This window comes from Watersipora subatra, chromosome 10 (assembly GCF_963576615.1).
Source record: "Watersipora subatra chromosome 10, tzWatSuba1.1, whole genome shotgun sequence".
NCBI lineage: Eukaryota > Metazoa > Bryozoa > Gymnolaemata > Cheilostomatida > Watersiporidae > Watersipora > Watersipora subatra.
Genome location: NC_088717.1, coordinates 13,784,786 through 13,806,665, shown reverse-complemented (window position 1 = coordinate 13,806,665; position 21,880 = coordinate 13,784,786).

Genomic DNA, 21,880 nt, shown 5'->3' with positions numbered 1-21,880 from the left:
TTTATTTGATGCTGCTATCCATATATTTTAACACGAGCGAAAAGGCTAATGATTATTGATTATTGATTATTAATGTCTAATTGATTATTGTGCAATTAAAAAAGAGACAATGTAAAATAACATATTTATTTCTACAAAGGTTTTGTATTTAACCTGAGCTAAATGATTAGTCGCACATATCTTTTGTCTGTCGTTGTTAGTCAAGATGATGAGTAGAAAAATATTGAGATTTGTTGCTTGTTAACTATCTGATAGTTTATTAAAGCAGTGAATATTTGACTTAAATAGGAATTTGAAAATTAATGTGTTTTTTTATGAAATCACTGTTCAAAATTTTATTTACTCGTGTATAAGTAAAACACACCAAATGTAAAGTATTGAAAGAGACAATGGTGCCTTCAGCGTTCAGTATCTTGATGGTTTTCTACAGTCTCATTTGATGGTTTTTGTCAAGGTCATTCAATTTTGCTATAAATAATAAACTTTGCAGTATGAAATTTTATCTTGTGACTTAAAATACTAAAGGATCATTAAAGTATAGTTTAAAGTCAATCTTTTTTAAAATGATGCCTTTCCATAAAACTGCATGCAAAAAGATATTTAGGAACACTACTTTTTGTGTTATTAGAGTTTCTCTTTTGGTCGTACGGAAATGTAATCTGTCAGGCGGGAACAGGCTTAGACAAACTGGCATCTTTGGCCTGCTGCAAAGCTAGCTGGAGAAAATGTTTATCTATCCTTCGATTGTGGTCTTTTGGGAAGACTGATCCATTTTTGGTGGATATTTCACTCTGTTGCAATAGATGCCCAGATTCACTCTCAGCTTAGAGCTGGCTGTGACAGTTCTAAGCTCTGACAACCCCACCTATTTTGCAGGTTGTATCGGACTTGTACGACTTGGGCTTGTACGATTCTACACAAAAATGGTCAAATTTGTTGATGAGATTTCGGTACAAGGGTTCTCGACGGTGTTGATAAATAATTTTTGGGAGTTGTGTGCACATATGCATTTATCATTAAGCTCCCAAACAATCGCTTCGCTCGTGTTTGGTTGTGGGATGAAAAATTCAGAACCATAATAAATATAATAAATTACCATCATGCTACAAACATTAATATAGCTTATTGTAAGTTAGCACATTATATTGTTATGCGTAATGGTTATTGGGCTGGCTCCAAACGTGGCTATTGTTTTAGTAAGAGCTTATGAGGTGAGATAGTAATTTTATTACCCGTGCAACACTGGGCATTCAGTTAGTATATACAAACATATATATATATTTGTATTTATGTATACTAGATGAATGCCCTGCGTTGCCCAAGGAATAAACGGTCTGAACAAAAAATGTATTTTTATTTAACATACATTTGTATAGGGAAGAAGAGGGTAATGTGGACAGCTGGGTAATGTGGACAGTTAAGTTATTAGCTAAAGTTTATAGCCAATTCTACTTGTTTCATATTATAAAGCCTTTCTTTTTCCTGTTAGAAGCCACACACTAATTTGGAAGTCTCTATCCATCATACATCAATCTGTAAGCATCTTAATATTTATCATAAGAAAAGTAATTTTTAATTAAATTTTACTACATGAGTTACGTATTGTGAATGTTGTTAGAACATTTGGGGCAATATGTACACAAACAAAGCATATTGTGCTGTTTATCTCTATTGATTGTCAGAAGGCAACTCCTGACTAAGACTGAGGTTTATCAAAATTTGTAATAATATATAAGATGGGGTAATGTGAACATGTCCACATTACCCTTATACCATGTCCCAATTACCCTGTGCTGCAAGGCATATGATATATACTAGCTGTGCTACCCGGCGTTGTCCGGGTAATAAAAAAGTCTGGACAGAAAATTGATTTTTATTTAACATGTAACAACATTTCCCATTCTAACTTTCAAACTACATATTATGAGAGAAGTGTTTTGTGTAGTTGAAATAAAGGCAATTTTGTAGGCAAAATTAAGGCAAAATTAAAAGAAAAATGAAAAAAACTGTAAAGGTTTTAAAACTTTGTCAAACAACTGTAAGTTTCAAGCCGTTATCCTGGCACATTGCCAATGGAAAATTGCAGTAAGCTGCTAGGCTTCTAATGACCGTACTCCATGACATTGCGTCAGCATTGTTGTCCAGCTGCAGTTATTCTAATAATAGCTATAGCTGGAATGCAGACAAACATACGACATACTCACGGACATACTTTGAGAAATATATGTATATATATATATAGACTAGCTGTGCCACCCGGCGTTGCCCGTGTAATAGAAGAGTATTTGGACAGAAAATTGATTTGTATTTAACATATTACAACATTTGCCATTCTAACTTTCAAACTACATATCATGAGAAAAGTTTTTTGTCTTATAAACAATGAGAAGTAGTGAGAGTTTTGCTATTAGCCATTTAATAATGTGAGCGAACAGCTTCTCGTGACGTTATGCTATGACCCGCGTCTTACGTAAAGCAGTTAGGTATTGCTCTGATATAATGACATATTGGCAGGCCAGCAATTCGACTTCTGCAGTCTAGTGGGCTAGGCGCAAGACTGGTCAACGGTTTGATCCGAGATTGAATCCTCTTTGGTGCGTAATATTTATTTCCAACATTTTAAGATCTATAGCTGGATTTCCGACAGACTTTAAAAAATATATATATAGATTGCTTAATTTGCTAGTTTCAATGTTAAGTCTAAATTTTTAATACTACTAGGCTTACTAGTAAATTTACTAATATACATGTACGTACATGTAAATTTCTCAGTCCAACAATTATTTGCCAATAACTATGAATGCAAAAGTGAATGTTATTTTGCACCATCTACTGGTTGTGGTTAGTAGACGCGAGTTTTTTTAAATGTTGTAATTAGACAAATGAATGTTAAATTAATTGCCTTAATTTAATTAAAACTATTGTCTCTGAAGAGTTGGAAGTAGACATTTACCGGCAGAGGAGTGGGAAGTTTTTCAAGCCAGACCTACCAGATTGTAAATATGTGAGCCGCAGTCAGCTTGAATTAGTTTTACCAAAACCGCTGTCACAGGGAAATACAGAAAGAACCAGAACTGGACTCATATCTGGTTTTAAGCAATCGGCATTCAATTTAAGATAGACATAATTAATTATACCAACAACACTAAAAGACAATCTGATTTATTACCATGACTTAGTAGAATTATTATTTTATATTGTCAGATTTGAATTATTGCTGTACAGTTTACATTAAATTGAATATAACCAAATGCATATATTACTTGTAGTTATTTAAATATCTGAGAAAGTTTTACTTTTAATGACAAAAAATGACATGTCCAGATTACCCAGTGCACCTGTCCACATTACCCACCAATGATGGGTAATGTGGAAAATCATGTGGTTTCCGATATGGTGGACTCTGGAAAAAGTATTGCTTGTATTACAAAACATGCAATTAAGAAAAGGGAGCCAACAAACTCTGCAAGCTAAAGATATAATTTAGAGTATTCTAATGTGAATAAAATAGTGTCAACTGTAACAAAAAGAAAAACTGTCCACATTACTCACTTCTCCCCTACAATATTTACCATTTAAAGTTTAGTTTTAGACCTCATATCATGAGAAAAGTGTTTTTTGAGCAGTTTAAATGAATTGAGACAAAAACTAAAACAACTGTAAAGGTTTTCCAATTTGTACACACAGCTGTAACTTTTAAATTTCATATAATGAAACAAGTTTTTTGGTGAAATAAATTAGGAAAAAACAGGAAGACGTAAAGGTGTGTAAATGTGAAATTATCAGCAAGTAATGGCTAAATATAGTCTGTTTTGCTACGATTACAATAAAAAATTATTTGGTATACAATTAAACGATTTCAGCTTGTTTTAGTGTTTCGGACTATTGTGCAGCTCTAAATGTATGCAAGAAAAGGGCCAAAATAGAAAGATATGCAACAATATTTTAGCAGATCATAGCTTATAGTCAAGGAAAAGGTGTTAAGCTGGTAATGTCGCTTTTGGTTGCTTAGCTTTAATTGCAGCACGTAATTTGCAGAAAAAAGTGTGAGCATGAAAAGACTCGACATACATGTAAATCAGCAGGATCTGCAAGCTCTAGTCTCAAGCATTTTATAATCTGTTCTATGTTGTAGGCAGCTGAGCAAAGATTTAGAAACAAAATTGTTCTGCAAATACCCTCCTCCAACACAATGATGTCTTATATTAACTTGCCTCTTATCCTCCTCCAACACAACTATGGCCTATATTAACTTACCTCTTATCCTCCTCCAACACAACTATGACATATATTAACTTGCCTCTTATCTTCCTCCAACACAACTATGACCTATATTAACTTGCCTCTTATCTTCCTCCAACACAACTATGACCTATATTAACTTGCCTCTTATCCTCTTCCAACACAACTATGACCTATATTAACTTACCTCTTATCCTCTTCCAACACAACTATGACCTATATTAACTTACCTCTTGTCCTCTTCCAACACAACTATGACCTATATTAACTTACCTTTTATGAAACTTTTTTGTGAAACACAGCTCTGGCTTTAGCTCTGGCCACGCAGACAGATGTACATGCATGTGCAAGCAAATCTTTGAACACTAGAAAACATAGAACAACACGATTTATGTTCTCTAGTTTTAACACATGCTCTAACACTTCTTACTAGCGTAAACAAGATGAAGTCAATTCAACTCTTACTTCCATAACGTTGCCAAGAATGCTCAATTACTTTAGATTATGAAAATAATGTTGTTCTTCGACCGTGAAATAGCACTGGTGTGTGGGTTGGATCATCACGTCAAGTAAATAACTATGCAGTTTTTCTCGTCGTGATGACTTTTACAGGAACTGATACGTTGATATGGATTAAATCCATAACAACATATCAGTTATCATAACACATCCTATGGGTTGAATCCATAGGATTTTTATCAGTTTCTAGTAAAAACAAATTTTGTTTTTACTAGAAACTGTTTAACATAGTCATAACAACAGAAATAACAATACAGTTTTTTTATCACATTTTTAAATTGTGTAGAATAAATTTGTTAATTATTTTACAAATACTTTTTTATTAAATTTTTTATTAAGCACTCTAACACACTGTGCAATCTGACAGTTTGTGTAATGTTGAACTTCTGTTAGGAGAAATTGTATCTTTGACAGGTTCATAAACTAAGGTGCTAGAATTGTTAAAGTCTAACTCTTTGATGTATTAATTACAATGTTCCCTGTTCATCTTAACACAATTTTGCATGATCCTGCACGCACCGAAATTCTTAGAAAAAAAAGTAAAATAACACTTTAAAGTGTGATTTTAAAGTAGTTACATTTATATTACTTTTATGTACTTAAAACTACTTAGCATTTCAACAGCTTTGTTTTGTACTGAATAAACATACAATAGTAAACATCAGTCAAATCGCCTCCAAAAGTGCGTGTGGCAGCTTTGAAAGAGCATTTGCGGCTGGAACTCATGTATCTTTTGCAGCAAAGTTTTACATAAAAACTTTCTGCAGCAGTTTTTCTTCTACTTTCCTTTAAAGCTTTATCAGGAAAACAAAATGAACTCTGAAATAGATCTTTGGCGAGAGAGGTTATTCTGAGGACATAAATTCAAAGAGTCGACAGTCACTTGAACCAACCTGTCATTACTGAAGCAACGGTCAAGTCTTACGATGTAGCAATTTTAGACAGCCCACTTTTGATCAATAACTTCAATTTTTTAAACAACTCAATAATTCCTAAACATTCATTAATATATTTAAAAATATATTTAAAAATTAATATATTTAAAAAATAATATATTTATATTTAAATATATTTATAGTCTGCATTTTCCAGCATCAACTTTTGTTTGATTATCTTTTTAGCTTTTTAAACAAAGCTGTCAACAAAAGACAGAAACAAACCACTAAAGCATGCAGTGTTAGAGTAACAAAAACAAGTGTGTAGACTATCTGGTAATGTGTATATACAAATGTACATGTTCTCTGCATAACGAAAAGAGCTGAACACTTTAAAGTTCTAAAACTGGACTTTATAATTTTGAGAACAAGGTTTTTTAATGTTGTCTGAAGTCGCACAAACTGCAATATATCATGCTAATAGTGATGAGAAACGCACCATCATTCTACTTTTTAATCCTCAACAACTGATTTATTGTGAGGGTGGTTCTGTGGTCTGGATGTAGTTTAGGTTTGAAATTCATGTGTGGTGTCATATCAGCTAAAAGGTTATATAATATATAGTCTTTAATAGATCACTTCATAAGGGTTGTATAATAATGGAAGAGTCTCTATACATGTACTTCATAGGAGTTGTATAATATATGAGTCTCTATAGATGCACTTTATATACTAAGGGGTATGTAAATATTTAGTGTCTGTGTGAGAGCAAACGATAGCGAAAATAATGGTGGAGTCTGAGATTCTTTAACAAAATAAGGAAAAAAATCAAAAGAAGACTGAAACAAGGCTCAGTGTAAAAGTGATAATATTGATTGTATTTATAAAAAAAGTAAAAAGGAGACAGAGAAAAAACAGATATGTGAGAAGATAGAACAGATTCAAAGCATGATTGCTTTTCTCCAACAGACAAATCAAGTGAACTCTGGAGAGTAATTCAGTAATAATGTGATAATACTAAAATTATTTTACAGCCATTCAGGAAACGATAAACATGGCCGGAGACCAACTCTGTGTACCCTTAGTTTTTCAAGGATCCAATTGGATTGTAAATGTTGCTACACCTACAGTGGGAATAAGTAAATACCATTTTATCTCTGTTATCAGACTACCTGTTTGTTACAATACATTTGGTGTTGTTTCCAGCTCATAGTGTTTTCACTTGTCACTAAATCTAATGTGTTCTAAAATGGTACAAGCTAGCACAAATAAATATACTCCTTTCCATCACCATTTACTGAACAGATAATTTTGGCATACTTCCTGTGCTGACACCGATCACCAGACAATCAAGTCTTCTGACTTGAGTACTGAGACAGAGTCTTAAAGGTCTCTAGTCCTTCAACATATGGTATATGTATAGTGTTTGGTTTTATACAATTTTAGTAGTAGAGATTTTGAACATAAAAAAAATCTGGAGATAATCCTCTGTGACCCCCTCCCAACAATCAAAGGTTTTTGTAAATAGTTCACATTTCTTAATACTCTTGAAAATGTTTTTCATATCAGACTGTAATTAAAAGGTTTAGTTAACCTTAGTACATAAATGCAATTAAATTGACCAGCTTTCAAGTTCTTCACTTTATTCTTGTAAATAAAAGTCACCAGGTAGCTCTAGCAAATTTATAGCTAACAATAATGGTATACTTAGAGGAGCTGGTTTATGCAGGAAGTCAATTAATTACAATTAATCATAATAATTGTGACAAACATTTTTCATCGTTAAACATTAACATTTGGAAGTTTACAAAATGTCTGACTTATCTATAGAAAGCTAGACTTATGTGTTTCTGTAAGGTGTTAAAAAACCTTGTAAGCAGGCTTTGCAATCTCTATTGAATTCTTTTACATTCTAAGTTAGCAGAAAAGTAACTTTTATCTGTTTAACATTATGATATAAACACAAGCACAGATTAATATTTTGTTTTCCTTAACATTTTTTCATGTCTTCTTCATTATGCAATTTCCTTTTGTTTTTATTTAGGCAATAGCGTGAACTACTTATTTTGTCCAATTGATAATTATTTTGTGATTTACTGAATTAATTATCCATTGAATACTAATATTTATTGTCACGAATTTCATGATGTATTAAAATTAATAAAGAGTTAACAGACAATTCTAACCGCACCCATTTGTAACCATCCTCACTCTATTCTCTACCAGTTTAACAGTTTGTATAAACTGCAAATAAACTTTCCAACAAATATGAATTTGATCAGACTAACATAATGCTATACTGTCAGTCAATAGCGATGTGAGAGCTTCATGAGAAAGTATATTCTTCATTAAATGATGAGATTATAAAACCAAATGAGGTGCTTGAGCTCAACTGTTAATTGTCACAAAAGTTTAAATATTTTTTCTCGAATTTGTGAACTTGAAACACAGACTTAGTATTGAACTCTCAGCAGGCTGCATGGTTGACACCTGAAGGGCTGTAATGATATTCTATTTTGGTTGATTAAATAACTGCGAGATGATGTCATGAACACCCAAAGAGTTTATATAACTGTTACTATGGCAACAACATACATTACATCAACAAGTGGTAGTTAATGCTGATATATGTTTGAGACATACACATGTATCTCAGTAGCAAAAGGCTTACCCTATAGAAACATTTGTCTACAACATTTGTCAAGGCTAGTCTGGGATATTTATTGTTTCTGTACCTGCTTTTTAACTGCTCTATATAAATGTACATGAAAGGGATTTCTCCATATCCATTTTACAGGATACCCACTAGTCACCAAACTCCTCTAAAAATCTAGCAAATATAGAGGTAAAATATGAATGACATCCAACATTGATTACAAAAGTTTTCAATGGTAAACTTGTCTCATGTGATACAATGCTGAACCAATTAATGAGCCGCCACAAATCGAATCAGGATATGTTTGATCAATTACCAGAACTGATTGAGGCAATTCTTTGTTATCAAATACCATTTGCCATACTGATCACTAGAGCCAAGGAACAAAAAGCATCATCTAGGCTTTATTGCTTATGCATCAACCAATCAGTTTACAGTGTGCATGTTGCGATCACTCTACATTTCTGTTTCTCGTTACTTTACGCATTGTAAACTTTGAAAACTTCATTTGATTTGAATTGAGGTGAACAGTTAATCAGTTCGAACCAAATTTGAGTAGAAAGAAAAGCAAAGAAGTAAGCAAATAAAATAGACCAGGAAGCATAATATTTAGTATGAAGTGTTACGCAGACTCATAATAAAAATCTTCAATAAGATTTACAATAGATATCGTAGATGATGTGGTGTGGTGTAGTGTGGTGTAGTGTGGTGTAGTGTGGTGTAGTGTAGTGTGAGTCGTGTGGTGTCATGTGGTGTGGTGTGGTGTCATGTGGTGTAGTGTGGTGTAGTGTAGTGTGAGTCGTGTGGTGTCATGTGGTGTTGTGTGGTACGGTGTGTGGTGTGGTGTGGTGTCATGTGGTGTAGTGTGGTGTAGTGTGAGTCGTGTGGTGTCATGTGGTGTTGTGTGGTACGGTGTGTGGTGTGCGGTGTGTGTGTGTGTGCATGTGGACTGTAGACATGCATTTACTAAGAAATAAGATGTAATTATTTGTTTGTAGATTTAATTACAGTTTTGAGAGCTTGTAGATTATTATATGAACAATAACCAATAGGTTTGTTCATGGCAAGGTACATGTATATACATATATTATTTACATCATGTACTTGTAAGTTAAAATTTAGCCATACGTCAGCTGAATTTAACTACAATATTGGGAGCTTTTAAACTGTTGTATGATCAACAGAAAACTTGTGTAACATTTGTATAATATAAATGAAGCCGGTTTTGCAATTATGGTCAAATATATAGTAAATGATAACCAAACTAGTTAGCACTGATTCCTGATGCAGTTTTATCGTTGTCTTCTATGTCTGGTACTATCACAAAGACCACAAAGTACTCTAGTCTTACACTGTCTTCTTTGACCTTTTCGTCGCTGACCTAAAGACTTTGCAGTTGGGCAGCCCCTGCAGAACCACATGCGTATTCGATGAAACATCGATGTGCAAGCTGTGAATTATGAAATAAATGAACTTTTTATTGATACGGTTTGATGAGCATGTGCTTTATTAGAAAGTGCTGGCTAATCTGGATTTAATGAGGAATGGCTGGCTGGGTGGTTACTTGCTATTAACAAGAACCCACCAAGAAGCACATGTGGCTAGACAAATTTATTTATAGATTTGAAGCCTGAATCACAGAACAAGAGACTCTACTGTTTAGTTACTTCACGACAGGCTCAGCTCTCTAGTGTTGGTCCAGAGCAATCTTGATCTGGTGTAGCACAGATTCAAATTCTAGTTTGGATAGAACCACCACAAGTGACCGAACATGTTCAATTTGTTCTTACTTCGTCGGTTGGACAAACAGTCTGTTAGGTTAGATATGGAATAAGAATATAGATGTTTTAACACTTTCACAAACAATTTTTAATAAACTCATAGTTCTGTAATTAAACAAACTAGTCAACAAGTAATTCTACTTCTCTATTATATAGATGAAATCAACCTACAAACCATTTTCTTGCAACAGTTTTATTATAGAGCAAACATTTTAAATCATGAAATGAAACTTTACAAATGAATATTTGGCCTGCTGGTCTTTCATTATCATACTACTTAAAAACTCATTATTCTAAATCACTTGTAACAAGCATTTCTTTAATAAAAACATTTCTTGTTGATCACTTGAGCAGAAATAGTTTCTGCTTCAAAATGGTAAAATCATGGTTTGTACTCTTAAAATTTTACTGGCTATTTTGTAGCAGTAACATTAACTAGACAATCCTAGATGTTGATTTGTCTAGACAACCTGCATATTACTTGGTTACCATTTACTCATCGATATTCTTGATTATCATCTATATTATAATACTGGAAAATTTAACATGTATGGTCATTTATATATATATATATATATATATATATATATATATATATATATATATATATATATATATATATATATATGCATATATATATATATAGTACTTTATTGGCAATAATTTCATTTCACGAATAGAAATGTTTTTCAAATTAGGCCATACAACAATAGTAAAACAAAAAAAAGGGAACAAAGCAACAGTTAGCCATTAAAATTGAATAAATAGTTTGACAAATAGTGTTTAAAATGCCTTTCTCTGGTAAGAGAACGGATATTTGGTGGAAGATTGTTAAAGCAGCTGGCAATGACATTTTCAAAATGATTGTTAGTGATTGTATGCAATTTGTTCATATTACGTAAGTTGAAATGAGTTGAGAACCTGTAATTGTCATGTAAAAAACGAGGACACAAACCATGAAAAATCTTGAAACATTGAATTGAAGTAAAATAAATATTTAGCATAGGCAGAGTAAGAAGACGCAGAGATTTGGAAAGATCAATCGTTGGAATAATATATGCAGGCATATGATGTAAATTTGCAATGAGTCGAAATGCTCTTTTTTGCAACAAAAATAAATCCTTAGTGACATATCTTGGAGCTAGATTATAATAAATGTGGATACCATAAATAATATGGCAAAATATAAACTGATAATAAAATGCAATAGCAGATTTTGAGTTCATGTATGGCCTGCAAAACTGGCATAAAATTCTATAAATTTATAGCCTAAATTCCTACATTAAACTTAGATAACTCAGTAGATTTTTTTATATATTTCTTTGTATAAAACAGGTTCAACTTGTTTAGAAAATACTCAATACACAAAACTTGATGTCAAAAGTTCGACAAAATGTCTTGGTAAAATTATCAGGGACATCAAAAATATTTTAGCTTTGATATTTAACCAAAGTGTTTAAATACCATATGAGTTGCCATAGCAACTAATGCTGTACACAACACGCAAATGTACATTAACAAGGTCATCTTTTAAAACAGAGCGAATATTAAAATGCTTGTGGGATGCATAATCCTATTTCTCCACAAGCCTTAACTCATAGATGACCTTTGGCAATCAGCTCCACCCTCTCGGGGATTGTTGGAGGTTCTTGTCCTTGAGTGAAACTTGATTGAGTGAAACTTCTGCAAGATACTTGAAAGGGAGTCCAAGCACTCCAGCTATTTCATACCCCAACAGTTAGAGCACATGCAACCTGTTTGGGGTGAAACAAACAAAAATAAATCAATATTGAATACAAATATCAGAAACATACATTAACAAGGCTCTACTTGATATGTGTATGTCACCTACACAAAGGTCTTTCTGTGGGCTATCATTTACAAGCAGGCCACTCTATACAGTTTTAGTTGTTATATAGAAGCGAATATCAAAGTGTAAATAATAGGAAGATCCCACTAACTTTAAACTATTTTGTTGTTTTGTTCCATCATCACTCTTTTTGGTGTTTCTAACTGGTTTGCATATGAGTGAAAGATTTTCATACATGCCATAGTTACAAATGGGCAGCTTTTCCTTTCTGGTTGCTTATCACAACCATCTGGACAAACCCGTGTTCACCTTTGCCGGGCTACTACACTACAGGTGCTGGGACAGCGTCCCCATGTCATCCATTCACCGCACACACAAGGGCATGCCAAGACTCGGAATTCAATGCGAAAGCCTTTTCCAATTGAACAAGCATCAGACACCAGGCTGCATGTAACATTGATTTCAGAAATTGTAATCTGTATATCTATGAAATAAGATGAGTGTTTTTAAAGTGATAGTACATTTATTTGCCAGAAAACTTGTACAGTTCTAGACTAAAATGACCAACAAGGAAATTTACTAGTTAGAAGTGGTATAAATATATTATACAACTATAATTAAAAATTTTTGTATGAGCTCTCATTATACCCTACAAGATGAAAATATTCATGGAGTTAGGTTTCGTGCAAATTACCTTTGTCATGCATATTCGCAGATTAATTGATTCGCGATTGAAAACAGTCACTCTCTATTAAGGGTTAACTCTATTGCAGCTAGCTATAGAGTTAACCCTTCATGTGCTTACACTACATATTTAGGTTTCTATTTAGCTGACAACTATGAGTTGATCACGCTAAGTATCAATAGCTGAAGTATTGAATGAAAGCGATCAGTTTTTAAACAAGAGAATGAACTAACGCAGTTAATTATGGAAAAACGTATCTGCACCGCAAATCAAATACATACCATACTGTCCAGATCAGAATCATTATCATCATCATCTTTGGTATTAGAGGTTGATGGAGTCGATTTTAATGTAAAAAAGGTAAAAGAGATTTTTGAGATGATGACGCCATGCCGAATAACTTGTAACGACCTTGAATAATTTTGTAAAGAAGTGCGATGCGTTGCTAATGGGGTTAACTCAGAACCTCGGCAATGATTTTAAAAAATTTGGAACCCAGCTACCTTTACTATTTCTGCCTAGCGGCTAGTTTTTAATTTGAGGCAGTAGTTATTCTCTCTTGTGTTCAAAAATAGAACTAATTATTCGCGGAATTTAATAATTCAGGGAATAGACTGTTTGCGAAATCGCGAACTATTAAACCCATCGAATACTTTCATCCTGTAGGGTACTAGCTGTAATACCCAGCATTGCCTGAGTAATAAAAGTCTGCAGAAAAAATTGATTTGTATTTAACATATAACAACATTTGCCATTTTAACTTTCAAACTACATATCATGAGAGATGTGTAGTTGAAATATATTAAGAGAGAAAATAAAAACAACTGCGAAGGTTTTCAAACTTTGTCAAAACCTGTAACTGTCAAACTTCATATCGTGAAGAAAATGTTTTGTACAAGTCAAATAAATTTTTAAAAATGAAACAACTATAAAAGGGTTTAGATTTAAAAGTGAAATAATTAGCAAGTAATAGCTAAATTGAGTTGGTCTTGCCACGATTACAATAAAATATGATTCCGCAATGATACAAATAATATGAACTGAGAAAACCAAATAAAAATCATGAATATTTTGGATTAATAATAACAATTCGTGCATAGAAGTGTTTGTCTATAAAAAAGGTTACTAATTCCATCAGAAGCTCTCCATCAAAACTTTGTACACAATGATACCGGTACCTTTCGATACCCGTACAAATGTAAAAATGAGGTATCGGACTGTTTTTGTCTGACCAAACGGAGAGAAAATGCTGAGGCTCTTCCTACAGAGATAATACACTTGAAAGAGTTTGCCTTGACCTATGATAGGCCCTATAGTTATTGAACAATACGAAAAATATTTTTCAACAGGGGCATCATTACGCGTGGGCGCACTGCTCAAATAATAGTGGTGTGTATAGGGAACATGATAACTTTACAACCTAGAAGGCTTATGTAGTTCAGTGGTAGGGCGCTCGGCGAACAATTTTGTAGATCCGTTTGTTGTGAGTTCAAATCCATCAGAGCTGCAAAATTTTAATTCCAAGATTTTAATAGCTATCGCTGGAAGGACACACATACCAACACTGAAAAATATATACTGTAGATAGATGGCCAATGTACAAACACTATGCATGTGTTCGGAAAGTTGAACTTTTACTTGAGAAATAGCTATATTTCATCATTTGTACGCATTTAAGTTTTGTAAGTAGAAAAAAAGGTACGTTTGATAATAAGGCACAAATTCAACATATAAAATGGATTCATAATGCAAAATCGGTTTGCTAAAATTTCATAAGTAAATATATTTACTGTCTCATTGGTGTGATAATCACTATACAACCTGATAACTTGCTCAGAACTGGCTAAAACTGGGCTGAGTTTTAACCGCCTACGCTAATTGAAAATGCTTTTATGAATGCATGTGATACAAGCATATAAAGCATTTCTAAGCTTTCCTTTTATTGTTAAAATAATGATCCGCAATTTTAAACCAAACTTCAAACTCTTTTGCAAACAGCAGAACCTCCTACAAATCTCAACGTTATTGTTGGAGTTGCTTTTCCATAGAATGAGAATAGACTACTCCCTATTAACACTACATCAGTGCAAGAATGTGGTATTTGCCTTTTTATTCAGCAAAGCATTTTTATTACAAATAATCAATCTACGTATAATTATAGTTAAGCCATTCTAATGGTAGTCTAGTTGGAGTTGCAGTTAGACATCAGTACGAGTAGCGTATGACACACTGCAAATAAAAAAGGTCGATACCATTTAAACTTTCCAACCTTTACATAGTTCGCAAAAAATTGCCAATCTTTGGTTTTTTTGTGACGTCATTCTATTGTTGTCCGCTATCTTTATGGACAACTTTTATATTTAAAAACACGAAGCTTCTGCAATTAATTATTGCAAACAATGCTTGTGTTGGCAAATTTTTTATTTTAGTATCAAAACAACACCGAAAAATACTATTATTCAAGGGAATGACGATTGTTTTCTACAAAGATGGTGGCTTTTTTGTGGATGAGCGCATGTGCAAACAGGGTTTGGCGTTTTGATGACTTCGAAAAAAATGATGGATCGTTTTTAGATTTACTTACCTGTCATGTCCATTGAGTACAACGATTTTTAAATCTTAAAAACACTCTGTGCCACTACAGTAGACATGGTGACACAAAAACCTTGCAATCGCTAAATGTGAAACCAGGATTTTGAGACATCAGCTGGTATTTGATACAGAATGGTTGAAGTTTTATTTGCAACAAAATTCACATTACAGTTATTTGGTTATCATTATTTCACATGACAGTTATTATAAAAGATTCACCATGTCTTAGTCTGTTGTGTTGTAGGTGCAAAATATGTGGAAATGTGATTACAAGCTCTTAAAAGCTCAAAAATGAACAAAAAATCGCAGCCATCACGAAAATGCTGTAGTTTAAAATCTCTTTATTTTGATGACATTCTTAAACATTTTGGTTATTGTTTTGACATCACGTGAATTAAAAGGCCAATAAAAGACTCAATATAAAGTGTCTCGTAGCACTAGTTTATGACAAACACTTCGTTTTTTTACAGGAAAGTCTGTATCAAATATAAATGCTCGCTAATTAACAGTTTTGTTTCGGCTTAGTATTATCATCTAGTCGTATTCTGATCATGTGACCTATACTTCCTGCCAAACAGCGCCAATAATTTCTGCGGAATTTCTCAACTATCACAGGGGACCAATAGGCTTGTCATGCTTATCAAAGAATGATATGCACTCCTTCGAGCAAAGGTTAAAAAATTGGACAAATTTTCATGGTAGGTTTTGAGATATCAGTGCTCCGAGTGACAGCATTACAATGATGATACAATATATGATCATACAATAGAAGTAGCTTTATTGAATGCGTGAAGTATATTTGTGAAAATATTTCGACGAATGAGGTTGCATAAAAGTGTAAACAGGAGCATTTGTGTTCATCTACGTCCCATTTGAGCCGTTTTGGAAAGGAATTCCAATGAGTTTTTTATGGCTGCAATGAACTGTTCGTTTTTTAGCCTTTAAGAGTTTGTAATTACATTTCTAAATATTTTGCACCTACAACACAGCAGAGTCCGACATGATGAATCTTTTGGTACTAAATGACTATAATGTGAATTTTGTTGCAAGTCAACCTTTAATGAAGAGGTAGTCGACACGGCTTCAATTTCTTTACCTGGTTTGAAAGGTACCTAGCAGATAATACAGGTAATTTCTCCAAGTGATTTAGTCACAAGTGAGGCACATTTCTTTATCACAAGTATAAAATTAATAAACTGACTAAACAATTGAAAGATTGATATGGCGGGTCAGGAAGCTTTTACATCCAATTTTCAAGTAGACCAGTTCATGGATTAAATAAGTTTAATAAAAATAAATCGTATGTATTATTATACATACATGGGTACGTATTTTCTGAAAACAGAGCTGAGGTAAAGTATTACCATCAATAAATAAAATGATACAATATTTATGATTTACAAAAGAAATAGATTTGTGTTCACACTTGAACCAATTTACATTATGCAAAGTTTAGGTAACACCCTTACCATTCTAATTTTCAATGCAAAAACATCAATTTATTATAAATTATTTAGATAAATCACTTTAAAATTAAGGTTCAGCTCTGTTTCTCTAGCATGCATGATGCAGTTTTATGACGCAAGGCCAGACTTTTCATTGTAATTTTGTTTGAATTGATTACCTGTAAAACATTTTGAGATTACAACCTATCATCTATTGGTGTCTAATGGCATGTTTAAGGACATTCATACCAAAGAAATATATAAGAAATGTGCACTTAACTCTAAAGGTTACTGTAATGCAGTAGTTTCCCATATGAGTTTTTCTGGTGATATTAAAAAAAGTCAACAGTTATAATTGCACATTTCTATCAGCAAAGATTGCAACTAAAAAAATTTGTAACATGTGGTCTTCCAAGGTGGGTCGGTGATTATCAGTTTATTACAATAATAAAGCTTTATATACGATCTTCTAAGATGAGTAGGTGATCCCTGTTTATTACAATAGCAAATCATTTGATGGTAGGATTATGAAAGTAGAATTGTTGAAGATGAATAACCAATAAGTTTGTTCATGCCTGTGTAGCCACATATTCTACTAGATGAATGCTTGGTGTTTTTACTGGAATAAAAGAGTCTTTGCACAGAAAATATATTTCTATTTAGTATATAATAACAGTTACCATTCTAACTTTCAAACTTCTTATCAAGATAAAAGTGTTTGGTGCAGTTTAAATAAATTAAGATAAATTATAAAACAACTGTAAAAACTTGTGAAAACATGTGAGTTCACAAATCACCGACCAGCTGCAATTATGGCTTTATTAACCCTTTGCCAGAATCGATAGCTTAATTAATTTCAATGAAATTGACATCATTTCACGTTCACTATTTTGGTCAACTCAAAAAACCATTGGCTTGGTACTTAAATCAACTGATCAATTAAATGTGAACAATAATTTTTTTTCTACAAATTGATAGTATTAATGACTAGATCATGTTGACTATACATGACTTTGTTAGGGATGCAGTTGGTTTCGCCATATATGCGAACATATTCCTTTCAAAGATACGACTAGATTATTTTAATTAGTCACTAGTTTTTGGTGTGGGTAGCAACTGGGAACTGAGAACTAATACAAAGGCCGCGATGAAATAAGTTAACTCGACGATCTAATTACCAAAGAATGGCAGAATTGTAATCGCTACTCAGATGTTTACACAGCATTGAGAGGAAAATAATATGAATTACTATAATTAATATTACTAATCATGTGAATTAATTACCTTTATCTGAAGCATATGAGACATTTATAATAAAGTATCTGTAACTAGATTTAAAATTTTATTCTAGCAATCATGGGCAAATACAAAATAAAATATATGCCTATAGGGCCAAATAGGACTTGACTTTATCGCAATAGCCGATGTGAATACGAGAGATAGAGACAGGCTGGCTCACTATATCACAGACCTATTAACTATACTTTAGTAGTATAATATAGTTAATAGGTCTATGCACGATATACGCCATTTTGGGCAAGTCTGGGCACTTTTTTCTGAGCATTTTCACAGCAGCAAAGTTTTGTCGATTTTAATCTGGAAACATTTTAGCAGTCAGACCACCTCAAACATCAAAAACATTGGCAGCTGATAGAACAATACCTATACTTTCTGATAAAATCAACTAAAGTTTGGTGCATCTACATACATGTATTTAAAGCTAAGTTTTAGTATGTATTAAGGTAAACTTCATCTTGGTCAAAGGCTAAATTTGTATCCCTTGTTTTCAAATTCATTTTTACTATAACTTGTCAGGAATAACGCTGAACTGAGATAGTGAGCAACGTATATCACTTTCAGGCGCTATGGGAGGGATTTCGGCATATAGCATATAAACATTTTTGCTATTTCTTCATAACCAGTATACCACCTGTCAGACTTTGATTTTTGAGAAATTTCTGTTCATGTTGTATGGCAGAAAAAAGTGGAAATATAATTTGTTCGTGTATTAAGAAAACAGAAAAAATATTATGTTCAATATAGCAAGGCAAAAAAGCTTATAACAGAGCATCGCGACCCGAGGCCGCACTGTATTAAGTAATAATTGAGCAAATTAAATCGCGAAAATAGTATACAGTACATGGTGAGAGAGGTGTGAATGACAAGAACGGCTTAGCCTTTTGGTTAGGTGTGCGTGTTAACAAATTTGCAGTTGCGGTCTTCATGAGGTCAACTCCAGGTCAAATCCAGTGTGTTGTTCATTCCTAGATTTTAATCGATTAGCTGGACAAATGACAAACTTTGAGATTTATATATACACTAGCCACATTACTTGTCTACGGGAACAGATTCACCTACAGCAAAAGGTTTATTGAGAGTTGTCTTTCATACCGTAAAACAACTCCTATTATGCAGTCTACTGAAATTGTTCCGCTGATCAGGCTATGTACACACATGTGCAGTCCTACGTGTCAATCATGTCAAGGAGAACAATGGAAATCCGCACTGTGTTTTACAGCTAGTCTACAATGTGTCTCAAACCACTCAAATTGGAGTTGTCCCATTTTTGTACAGAAAACTAGAGAGGAAATTGACATTGCTAGGCAAACTGAAGTTTTTCAAATTAGCAGTATTGAAAAATTTTGCTTGTTTTAAGAAATTCCGCAAAATATTTTGCTATTGCAGTGTTGAGCTATTACCAGCTTTTATTGAATGGAGACTTTTACACACACTATACATTATTTCTACATTGAATGGAGACTTCTAACACTAATCATGGCTCACCAGTTCTTTGTCTATAGCCTGTGTTTTGACATGGTACATACAAACAGTGCAGCAGTAATGTGGTTGTGTTGATAAAATTTATTTTCAGTAAAATTTACATGTATAACAGCACAGACAGTATGATTTCAAGGCAGATACAGCATTAGCACTTTACAATAATAAAACATAACTCCAATATGACAGCTTTTTTATGAGACACAATAAGAAAAACAAATGCATGAAAATATATATTGAAAGATATGTTAGAAAATGCTGCATGTGGATAATATGTAGGTATAGTAGAAAATGAAGGACATAACATGACATAACAATAACATAATGTTAATTCAATGCAATCATGACATAACAATAACATAATATTAATTCAACTCAACACTTGCAGATAAACAACATTTTTTGTTTTTTTGTCTGATGTATGAACAAACAGTTTTTGGCTTGTACCTACTTTTGAGCAGGCAACATACAGCTGGCCATGGCTAAAGCGGGGTGACAGTAAGTCAATACCAGCTACTTTGAGGGACTGACCTTGCAACTTGTTGATGGCCATAGCGAAGTAGACTCTGATGGGGAACTGAATCTTTTTAAATTCAAATGGTAGGCCCTTTGGAATAATCAGAAACCTTGGAATAAAAAAGAATTCTCCTCTACCAGATGCTGTTTTGCTAGGCGCTACCAGAATCGCTGCTGGGTCGGCTCAACAGTCTCTGCACCTCTAGCGGCTGCAGCATCTATTCTGGCCTGCTCTCAACGTAGCTGTATTTGTTCAGCAGTTTCTGTTCTTCTAGCAGCTGCAGTAGCTATTCTGCTTTGTTGTAGAAGTAGCTGTGTTTGCTCTGCAGTTTCTGCACTTCTAGCTGCTGCAGTAGCTATTCTGTTAGCAAACACTGCTACGCCTACAACAAAACAGAATAGCTATTGCAGCTGCTAGAAGTGCAGAAACTGCATAGCAAACACAGCTACATCTACAATGAAACAGAATACCCTAGGACACTTATATTTCGCTAGTATTTAGTTTCGTGAGTAGCACACAGAGTAAAATTTCGCTGCAACTTATTTTCGCAGCTCTGATGAGTGCGAAAATATAGTGATGTGAAAATAAATACAGTGGAACAAACAAATTAGATTCCTCAGGTCCGGTCCTCTAGTAAAAAAAGTTTTTATATTTGCGACTAGTTTGTATTTGTAACCCGCAGGTATAAATGTATGGCAGAAATCGATAATTCAACGTGATCGCTTGCTGCCATTTGTTTCTTGGACTATCAATGACGTCTCGGTCCTTTCCGTCGTGACCGATATAGTACCAATATTAGATCTCAAGTATTTATAGCAAGCGATGGCCATGGCACGTTTTGAGTTCACAATATTTCAAATTTTAAAAAAATCAAATACAGTACATGTCTCATAAAAAAGAAAATAGATAACAACCAACATCACAACCAGAACTGTATAACATGGTTGGACCTGGTGAGGGTTGTTATAGTTTTTGGTTGGCACTAAAATTCATCACTACAATAAGTATTATTTAATTGTATGACTTCACCTACCAGACTTTCATCCTCATCAGTTACAAATTCGGTGACTAAACTGATATCATCATCTTCTTCGTTTGTCTTGGCTTTTCCAAAAAAATTGTTATCTTAATTTGCTTTGCCATGCTGCTCATTCGGTGTATTAACGAATTTACTAGAAATTTCCCAATGAGCTCAATCACACACAAAATTATCTGCATTTCTAATATCACGATTTTGTTGTGGATATCAATGAACTACAGGGCCGTATTCCCTTGGACAGCTGGCCGGCTAAGACGCCCCAACTTTTTAGGAATTTCATAGTCCAACGGCTATAGAAAGGTTTTTATCGCTGTAGAATATCACTTTATTCGAAGCCATAGATACAAACATCAACTTTTAGTAGTTCTTAGGCGTCATTATTATCTTCATCAGCAGCAAAATATTCTTGTTAACGACTTTTATAAAGGTTTGCAAAATATCAAGTTTTAGCAAACATCTGCTTGCCCATATCCTACTTAATGAACTTGAAATAAAATCGGCAAAAATGATCTTTGTTAAAACGCTTAAAAAAAAAGTTGTCTTCTTTCTGAGCTTTTTAACTGCATACAAGTTTTGCCTGTTTTAATTTTAAAACGTTTTGTCAGTCACATCAGCTAAAACAAAGCAAATCTCAAAAAATAGAAAAATGTTGATACTTGCCAATAAAATTTTTTAAAACTTCACGTGAGAGGCCCGGCTGAGGCCTTACATAAGAGAAACCTGTTGGGAGCTTACAGCACCCCCCCCCTCCTTCTCCACACCCCAGATGTTCATAACTAGTCGTCTAACATTAGCCCCCAACTTGCAACCAGTGAATACAGGCCTGTGTAGAACATAGCTATTTAGTTTCGAATTTTCGCTAGTTCGTTATGATAGTTTAGTTTCGCGCATGAATTTTTCGCGTGATGATGACTCCGCGAAAACGCGAAAGTTAGATGCCG